Source organism: Amia ocellicauda, chromosome 19, assembly GCF_036373705.1.
Source record: "Amia ocellicauda isolate fAmiCal2 chromosome 19, fAmiCal2.hap1, whole genome shotgun sequence".
In the NCBI taxonomy this organism is placed as follows: Eukaryota; Metazoa; Chordata; class Actinopteri; order Amiiformes; family Amiidae; genus Amia; species Amia ocellicauda.
This window is the reverse complement of record NC_089868.1, coordinates 1,611,893-1,622,434: the sequence shown is the minus strand read 5'-3', so window position 1 is coordinate 1,622,434 and position 10,542 is coordinate 1,611,893. Positions and strand designations below refer to the sequence as shown.

General features: G+C 41.0%; 3 non-coding genes across 3 annotated transcripts; all 3 read left to right on the top strand.

Moving 5' to 3' along the window:
* Positions 1 to 346: 346 nt before the first annotated feature.
* Positions 347 to 418, top strand: trnag-ucc (transfer RNA glycine (anticodon UCC)). The gene has a single exon. It is a non-coding gene; the product is annotated as a tRNA-Gly (tRNA).
* A 6,602-nt stretch (positions 419 to 7,020) lies between these two features.
* On the top strand, positions 7,021 to 7,092 carry trnaw-cca (transfer RNA tryptophan (anticodon CCA)). The gene has a single exon. It is a non-coding gene; the product is annotated as a tRNA-Trp (tRNA).
* A 2,378-nt stretch (positions 7,093 to 9,470) lies between these two features.
* On the top strand, positions 9,471 to 9,544 carry trnag-ucc (transfer RNA glycine (anticodon UCC)). Its single transcript has one exon. It is a non-coding gene; the product is annotated as a tRNA-Gly (tRNA).
* Positions 9,545 to 10,542: the final 998 nt, after the last annotated feature.

Below are 10,542 nucleotides of genomic sequence, written 5' to 3'. Positions count from 1 at the left end.
ATAGAAGTATTTCCACATATGCATCTGGACACTCGGGCAAGCCAGCTGAGAAGTCGCTCAAGTCGCCGCAGCTAAGTATCGCCTTTTTCTCTCGCGTTTCCTAGTTTAGTTAAGAGTTACATTGATTGTTTACGTGGTTTGTTTAGCTAAGAATGATATATCTTGCACCTGTTTTGTAGTAAGAGCAGCGACTGTTTGTTAGTGAATTTAGCAAGTTACTTAGCACACTCAACACGCCCTGTCTGTAATCAGAAGCTTTACACTGTAGGCTGTGATTATTCGCATGTATCTAGTCAGATGAATGATCTGAAATGCATCAAAAGTCATGGAATGAGAGACTTTCTGGGCGTTGGTGGTATAGTGGTGAGCATAGCTGCCTTCCAAGCAGTTGACCCGGGTTCAATTCCCGGCCAACGCAAAGTTTTCTTTCTAGGCTTCCGCCAATAGCCATCATTCAAGCTATTGCGACCCTACTAAGCCTGCACTTACCGCTGTTTTCACTAACACACTTCTGGTGAACCGTTGCGCATGAACAGATGACGAATAAATGGCCTTACACTAGTATCCCACAGCACCAGCTTCGTCTGTAGAAAAACAAAGGTTCCTCTGCCTGCTGCAGGATACCCACATCACACTTGACTCGCAGACCTTTACTGCGCCCTCTTGCTTGACGTGGGCCGTGCTCCCAGAAGCGCTGTAACATACATGTGCACTTGCGTGCAAAAGTATTCGGTATTACATTTATTTGACGTGTTCATTGCTTGAATATACTTTAAAAGCTAATACACTCCTCTCCATGCTCACCAACAACAATGTTGGCGACGATGACGGCTAAAGTAAGGAGAAATAGAAATGCCACTTCCATTCACTCCAATTACTATTGTTGTTATTATTACAAGGGAAAACTATGACCCTTGGTCATCAGTGTCTTGGGCGGACAGTTATGTCATTTAACAACATCCAAGATACCCGAGCCATCAGTCATGGCGGCAGTCAGACACTCATGCAATGTTTGAAGGAGAAAGTGTTCAAATAGAGGAGCGCACAACTCTCTACGTGGCACCGATGTTAACTAGTTTTCACAGAAACCTGTGCTATGTGGCTCGTTGGTCTAGGGGTATGATTCAAAGGGTTCAAATCCCGGACGAGCCCTTTGTTTTAGTCTTCTCTCATTCATTTTCATTTTGACAGGGTACTTTTGCCAACATGAAAAACATTTCCTTCATGTATCATGACTTCATTATGGTAATATCTCATTTCGTATGTTTCCAAATAGGCCTCTTAACAATCATCTACAAGCCTACATATACCAGCATGATTTCATACAATGTGCACGATATGTAGTCCATGTCTGTCTCTCTGTCTCTCTAGATATATGTTTATAATTGAGTTGATGATAGTTGCATCTGTGCGCCAAACTGTGTCTGAGCAGCAGACTGTAACTTGAAATAATTGCATGAAAATGTCTGTATCTTCTTAATTTTATGCAGGTTAGTTCAGCTAGTAGGAAAGGTCACTATCTTTTTTATCTTTTTCTGTAACTAAACCATTCAGTCTTTCTACATGATGCCGTAAATCCAACATTTCCCCAATTCGCTCCCTGCGAGAAGACAATGCGGTGTGCAATGAAAGTGATAGCCTGTCACTTGGCACTTCAGTTCTGCGTACCACCAAGTCTTATTAGACTCCTTAGTTCTAACTGCAAGTTCCCTGCCATGTCCATGAAAGGGGATTGAGTCCGTATTGAACCATTATCTAAAACACAAAACTATGAGAAAGCTTTCGTGATCTATTGGTGCGCATCGCTACCTTCCGAGTAGTGGCCAGTACTACTACTACTAAAGGTAATTATACTAAGGAACGAATGAACGAAAGAGAGAGTATCATTACTCAGTACACTTAGAGGCTATGTGTGTACTAGTAACTTGTTACTTGATTTAAGTCACGAAAAGTCGCATCCAACGTCAGTCCCATCCTATGTAATGTGTGATGTCCAGAGCCGGCCCTAGCCATTTGGGGGCCATATGCGAGATTTGATAGTAGCCCCAGAACCATCCCCCCTCTCGATGAAAAACATTTTAGTGGTGCCCATGTTTATGGCGTATAGAGAATGTTTAGTTAAAACTAAAATAAACACAAACATTTAAATAATGCACATCACAGAACATGTATTGCACTTTAACATACACTGTACTTGTTGAAGAAATTGATGTAATAATCAATACAAATGTAAATAGTGCACTATGCATATTGAAATCAGAGCAATAACTAATAAACTGTTTAGGTAAAATAACATCCACACCAAAAATACTCAATACTGAAAATACTGTAGTGCACAAAAAACTGAATTTAAATAATACAATACTATCAAAAATCATTAGCTGACAACTGGCAAACTACTGCAGTACTTAACTACTAGCTGATCATTATCATCATTTGGATGGCAACTGGCAGTAGGCTAGCTAGCAAAGTGAGCTGGATTATTACTTTATAATGATATATAATTTATAAAGACATGTAAATTCCTCACAAAGTTATGACTTAAAGTCCCACTGCTTGGAATTTAGAAAACACAGAATATCACTAAAGTTCACCTGACATTATGTTTATGAACTCCACCACAATATACATTATATCCATCATATTTACATTACATTTAGCATACATATCCCTGACGCGTGTATTGACCTCACTGGAGACAATATGCTCGAGTCACAGATTAAATGCCCCTCTCCCTCTCGGGTTTACATGGTCTTAGTTTATTGCACTAGAGACGAGTTGTTTACCCGCAGCACTGCACAGGGCAAAGGACTGTCTTGTGCATTGCGCCTTGTTTAATACTTTGTTTTAATGATCTTACCGAGTGGTTTTTTACGTCACTGGTGGGGCTACAAAGCCATGAATCGAAGTGTTTTATCAAGTTAGGATTAAAACACGATGTACAGTACTGAACAGTGTACAACAGACCCACAACAATTTAGAGAGCATAATGATAAAGGAAACCACTGATCCGCATTAACCATGAAACGTCCATCAGCAATGTACTTTACCTTGAAACCCACAATAAATGGACCAGACCGTTACCTTGCACTTTTAAAATGCGTCCATTTCGGGAATGTTACATGGATACCATCATCTCAGACATTAGATTTTGCACGTAAACTGTGGGCTTAGATCGTGGAAAATTGTGCGTGTTTTCAAAATTTGTACGCCATTAACTGGTGTTCTTGGGATGCTCCTTCTGTGTGACCGTATACCTCGAGTAAACGTTTACTCGGTCTGCTTGAGCAAGTGGGTTGAAATGACGTGTGTAAGCCGAAAGCCAGTAATGTATTTTGATACCAGACATTACAGCTTTCATGACCAGGGGCGCAGCGAGGATTTCAGGGCCCCATGAAAGTAAAAAAGGTAGCTACCGAAGTGTGACCCATCGGGAGGATAGCTAAACCCGGGGGTTATGCCTGTGAGGAGAGGTTGAGGGGTGGATGAGGAAGCTCGCCACTTGATAGGTCCGGTCGTTGAGGTAGGAGGAGAAACAAGTGAGAGCAGTCCCAGAGATTCCAAGGTCAGCGAGGCAGGAGAGGAGGATGGAGTGATCGACGGTGTCAAATGTTGCGGAGAGACCAAGGAGGATGAGGATTGAGGAGAGGGAGGCTGCCCGAGCACAGTTGAGGGAGTCAGTGACTGCCAGGAGAGCAGTCTCACTGGTGTGAGAGGTGTTTGGAAGGCGGATTGCAGAGGATCAAGAAGTGAGAGATGGGAAAGGAATGCAGAGAGCTGACAGTGGAAAGTGAATAAATAAAACAAAACAAGAAGCAATAAAAAACACACAAAACAAATACCAAAATAGGCTAACGCCCATTGCTTGTGATGCAATAAAGGGACACTGTTTGGAATGAATGAGAATTGTGCATTCTTACAGATGCCCCACAACGATCACACCTTTTGATCGATCAGCTATTTAACTCTTTCATCAACCTCCATTACCTATAACATAATTCTGAGAAATGTACTTTTTCTTTCAAGTGTGCTGCAGGAAACATCCACTTATTTATAATTCGTTTTATGTCACTTGTTTGCTGCAAGAAAGGCAAGGCGAGTAAGGCTGTAGAACACTGCTACATTATGCATCTTGCACTATGGTGTCGGTAATATAGTTTTTTCGTGCAATACTTATTTATATTGTATTCATAATTCGTTTTGTCACTTGTTTCTTGCATACTGTTTTTATTTTGTGTGGTTTTTTATTGTTTCAAAAATAAAGAAAATCTAAGACATGAAGCTATGCAGTTTCTGTGTGAGTGTATGAACACAATGATCGGTGGTGGAATTGGCTGCGATGCAAGGGGACCAGCTAAAATCTTGCCTAGGGCATCAAATTGGTCAGGGCCGGCCCAGGGCGGAATGACTGATGTGCGGTCCTAATTAATCGGCTACGTAAATCATTCCTTTCCGACCGAACCTGTAACGCTCAAATAATTAATCTGTATAATTTAAATCTATAATCTCTATGAATTATTCCTCGCAGAAAAGCTACTGGGTCTGGATCACAACTGGATCTGTTAGGAACGGCGCCGTCATTGTTGGGGGACACAGTCAGCTGTCATTTAACTGGGCAGATGAAATACAGTGAGATTGTTAGCCATCTAACTTCAAGTTAACCTGACAGGGAGCAGGTTTGAGATGCTGGACATGCTGCTCTGGAAACATAGCTGGCTGAACTTTAAACTCGCTACGGAGAATGGAAAATCCCGAGTTAATGCCAAGTTATCCTGAAACTTAGCCGGCTAACCTACTTATCCAAGTAGGAAGAACACATCCAGGTGCCTATATGTTGTTGGTTTCTTTACAATGCTTGTGTAACTTAATAATATATATACTTTTCCTTGTGCAGAAAACATATCGGCACAATTCGAACTTATGCAAGTTTTATTGTAGAATACTACTACTAATAATAATAATTACAATTATTATGATAATAAACACGAAACAGAGACTGATTAGCATACGTTGAGGTTATCAACAAAGCTATTAACTCTTTACCATAATGCATTTTTACTATTAAGTTGTATCTGAAGCATATCATCTTTCGTGAAACTTGATTTGATTGTGTACTTACCCAGCGTTACTTTTCACTTTTCTGTATGTGCACATATTCCTGTTATCCACAAACCACTGTAGTTATTTAAAGCAACTAAACGCAATAACTTCATCGTCACTCTTGTAACTTTAAAACCCAATATTCACTGGCGCTGTTTAAACTGTGAATAACTAGGTGAGTGCATGTTTTTTTCAGATAATGGCCAATTCTACCTGTTCACCAAAAGCAAGCATGTGCAAATATGTACATTTATTATTTGGACCTTATTATATTAAACCTATTGTAAAATAAAATACAATATTAGTAAAGGCAAATACACTCACCTAAAGGATTATTAGATACACCTGTTCAATTTCTCATTAATGCAAATATCTAACCAACCAATCACATGGCAGTTGCTTCAATGCATTTAGGGGTGTGGTCCTGGTCAAGACAATCTCCTGAACTCCAAACTGGATGTCTGAATGGGAAAGAAAGGTGATTTAAGCAATTTTGAGCGTGGCATGGTTGTTGGTGCCAGACGGGCCGTTCTGAGTATTTCACAATCTGCTCAGTTACTGGGATTTTCACGCACAACCATTTCTAGGGTTTACAAAAAATGGTGTGAAAAGGGAAAAACATCCAGTATGCGGCAGTCCTGTGGGCGAAAATGCCTTGTTGATGCTAGAGGTCAGAGGAGAATGGGCCGACTGATTCAAGCTGATAGAAGAGCAACTTTGACTGAAATAACCACTCGTTACAACCGAGGTATGCAGCAAGGCATTTGTGAAGCCACAACACGTACAACCTTGAGGCGGATGGGCTACAACAGCAGAAGACCCCACCGGGTACCACTCATCTCCACTACAAATAGGAAAAAGAGGCTACAATTTGCACAAGCTCACCAAAATTGGACAGTTGAAGACTGGAAAAATGTTGCCTGGTCTGATGAGTCTCGATTTCTGTTGAGACCTTCAGATGGTAGAGTCAGAATTTGGCGTAAACAGAATGAGAACATGGATCCATCATGCCTTGTTACCACTGTGCAGGCTGGTGGTGGTGGTGTAATGGTGTGGGGGATGTTTTCTTGGCACACTTTAGGCCCCTTAGTGCCAATTGGGCATCGTTTAAATGCCACGGCCTACCTGAGCATTGTTTCTGAGCATGTCCATCCCTTTATGACCACCATGTACCCATCCTCTGATGGCTACTTTCAGCAGGATAATGCACCATGTCACAAAGGTCGAATCATTTCAAATTGGTTTCTTGAACATGACAATGAGTTCACTGTACTAAACTGGCCCCCACAGTCACCACATCTCAACCCAATAGAGCATCTTTGGGATGTGGTGGAACGGGAGCTTCGTGCCCTGGATGTGCATCCCACAAATCTCGATCAACTGCAAGATGCTATCCTATCAATATGGGCCAACATTTCTAAAGAATGCTTTCAGCACCTTGTTGAATCAATGCCACGTAGAATTAAGGCAGTTCTGAAGGCGAAAGGGGGTATTAGTATGGTGTTCCTAATAATCCTTTAGGTGAGTGTATAAGCGGAATATATTTGTTATAAATACAGCAAATATAGTTTTATATTCACTGTATTTTCCATTTCATGGGATTCCAGAATAATTTCTGTATCAAATTTAAACTACTGAGATATCATATTAAAGATATAGGAAAGACCAAACATATGTGCAGTGTCCGGTTTTCTTTTTTTTCTTTCTTTCTGTAATTTCTGCTTTAAGTTTAACTTGGTATTCACGTCATGCCATGTGTTCTGTGTCATGCTCACTGTCACTATCTCTTTAGCATTCTGTTTAACTTCTTCATCACGTCAATGCTTCAGTTGCCCATTCATTAACCTAATGGTCACTAGCAAAACATCACCATAGTTCCCAATATTTTTCCTTGACGTCCTGTGTTAACTGAAGTTTAAGGACCTCGTGGCGCAACGGTAGCGCGTCTGACTCCAGATCAGAAGGTTGTGTGTTCAAATCACGTCGGGGTCAGTCTTTTACTCTACATTCCCTGTAATATCACTCAATAATTCCTGCTGTGGAGAGTGTTATTAATATCCTAGAATGCAAACGTTGTTAGTCTAAGTAACATGCATCTACACCCGAGAGGATGCATAAAAGTCAGTCTGGTCTCCTGCACGTTGAAATTATATTTGATTTTAAGAATCCGTATCGTTTGTTATATTTTAATCTGCCTTGTTATAGGCTATTATCAGTGGACTGTCACAATCCGTGTTTTATTCACCTGCTGTATAGCTCCCTTTTATGTATTTCTTGTGCTTTCGATTACCGCCTACCCTATACTGTCTCACTTTCTGATCCCTGGTCGACACAATTCATACACTAATAAAAACGTATAGAAATACTTTAGATAACATCAACACTACTAGGTAATAATAGTAGATGGGATTCAATGTTCATTTCTCGGTTCATGTTTGAGCGATTCCGAGGCCTCGCTAAGGTGCCTTTTAGTGATGCGCTAAGGTCGCTGCACTGTGGCGCGGCACACCGACCCCCCAGGATGTTGCCATATTATTAGGAATATTATTAGGGTTCCACTGTACAAGATCTGCTGCCGTGCTCGGCATTACCAGCAGCTTATCCAGACGGAGGCGCCGGGTGTCACAGAGAGATGCAGGTCGGTGCTGCTAGTGGAGCGAGTCACTCATACTTTGACAATCACTCTTTGGGTGCATCGGGGTGTGTATATTGAAGTCACTAGACTTTCATTGACGTACACGGAGTAGCCTACACAGCATCAGCTGAGTTTGCGCCTGTAGAAAAGCCTGGCTGAATTTCTGCCAGCCCCAGCTCCTCTAGTCCAATAGTGCTATTAGTCAGCAACATTAGATGGCAGTCACACACAAGGTGCTTGAACTTGAGACTGAGAAAGTTTCCAGCTGTTGGAGCGCACCGCTTTCTACGTGGCACTAGTGTAAAGATGTCACTAATGTAAGTTTGTTCGAGATATGATTCTCTCTTAGAGTGCGAGAGGTCCTGGTTTAAAATGCCTTTCTTTTACGGTTTTCTTAATTTCTCATCAGCATTTTATTATGGTATTACCCCTTTTCTGTAAAGATTAGTTTATAATACACATGCATATACTACATATACTATTATTAAACATTATTATTATTTTTATTTCTTGGCAGACGCCCTTATGCAGGGCGACTTGCAACATAAGTGCAAGAATACAGTTAAGTACAAGGCATCAAACATTACAAATTCAAATTTACATTAAACAAAGCAATTCAAGATAATACATTTTACAACTTCCAATGTATACAGTTAAGTACAGTAAGTGCAGTCATACATTGTGAAAAGTAAAGCTAAGTGCCGTCAAGATGTACGACAATTGTCGAAATCATGTATTTGGCCAGTGAATAAGATCTCTTCTCCTCTCATCAGCATTTTATTATGGTATTACCCCTTTTCTGTAAAGATTAGTTGATAATACACATGCATATACTACATATACTATTATCATTTAAAATATTGTAGACAGACGCCATCCGACTGTCTATCCGTCTATTTTTAAATCCATCTAGTTTTGTCCATTTGTCCAAAATGTGGCTAGAGACAGTGGCTTGCTTTCTACCTAGTTCCCCCAGTAAAAGCCATTAACCACTGAAGAAACTCAATTCATTTCTGACAGTCATTTAAGGTAAGGTACATCCTTGCCATTCTTAACAATGACTGTGATGTCATCTACGTAAGCCACCGCTTTGAAAAGTTTCATTAATACACCAGGAACAATCAGCCCAAATAGTCTGTAGGTTATGTAAATGCATCACTACCAGCAGGTGACACACACACACACACACACACACACTTTTTTCTCGAGTTTGTTTTTCCATTCCAATGGGTGTCCAAGTTACTCCAACAGTCCAAGTTACACTGTCAATCAAATACATCATTGTCCGTGTTCCACCTTGGTGGGTAAATTCAATAAACTATGCGCTAAATAAAAACTGGCCTTTAAATAAACAGTATTCATCTATCGAGAATCTATGTTCATGGTTTGTATAGAAGTATTTCCACATATGCATCTGGACACTCGGGCAAGCCAGCTGAGAAGTCGCTCAAGTCGCCGCAGCTAAGTATCGCCTTTTTCTCTCGCGTTTCCTAGTTTAGTTAAGAGTTACATTGATTGTTTACGTGGTTTGTTTAGCTAAGAATGATATATCTTGCACCTGTTTTGTAGTAAGAGCAGCGACTGTTTGTTAGTGAATTTAGCAAGTTACTTAGCACACTCAACACGCCCTGTCTGTAATCAGAAGCTTTACACTGTAGGCTGTGATTATTCGCATGTATCTAGTCAGATGAATGATCTGAAATGCATCAAAAGTCATGGAATGAGAGACTTTCTGGGCGTTGGTGGTATAGTGGTGAGCATAGCTGCCTTCCAAGCAGTTGACCCGGGTTCGATTCCCGGCTTCCGCCATCACACTTGTGATGCTTCGGGGGAGTTCGACACCATTCAAGCTATTGCGACCCTACTAAGCCTGCACTTACCGCTGTTTTCACTAACACACTTCTGGTGAACCGTTGCGCATGAACAGATGACGAATAAATGGCCTTACACTAGTATCCCACAGCACCAGCTTCGTCTGTAGAAAAACAAAGGTTCCTCTCCCTGCTGCAGGATACCCACATCACACTTGACTCGCAGACCTTTACTGCGCCCTCTTGCTTCACGTGGGCCGTGCTCCCAGAAGCGCTGTAACATACATGTGCACTTGCGTGCAAAAGTATTCGGTATTACATTTATTTGACGTGTTCATTGCTTGAATATACTTTAAAAGCTAATACACTCCTCTCCATGCTCACCAACAACAATGTTGGCGACGATGACGGCTAAAGTAAGGAGAAATAGAAATGCCACTTCCATTCACTCCAATTACTATTGTTGTTATTATTACAGGGGAAAACTATGACCCTTGGTCATCAGTGTCTTGGGCGGACAGTTATGTCATTTAACAACATCCAAGATACCCGAGCCATCGGTCAGTCAGCACCGCTAGATGGCGGCAGTCAGACACTCATGCAATGTTTGAAGAAGGAAGTGTTCAAATAGAGGAGCGCACAACTCTCTACGTGGCACCGATGTTAACTAGTTTTCACAGAAACCTGTGCTATGTGGCTCGTTGTTCTAGGGGTATGATTCAAAGGGTTCAAATCCCGGACGAGCCCTTTGTTTTAGTATTCTCTCATTCATTTTCATTTTGACAGGGTACTTTTGCCAACATGAAAAACATTTCCTTCATGTATCATGACTTCATTATGGTAATATCTCATTTCGTATGTTTCCAAATAGGCCTCTTAACAATCATCTACAAGCCTACATATACCAGCATGATTTCATACAATGTGCACGATATGTAGTCCATGTCTGTCTCTCTGTCTCTCTAGATATATGTTTATAATTGAGTTGATGATAGT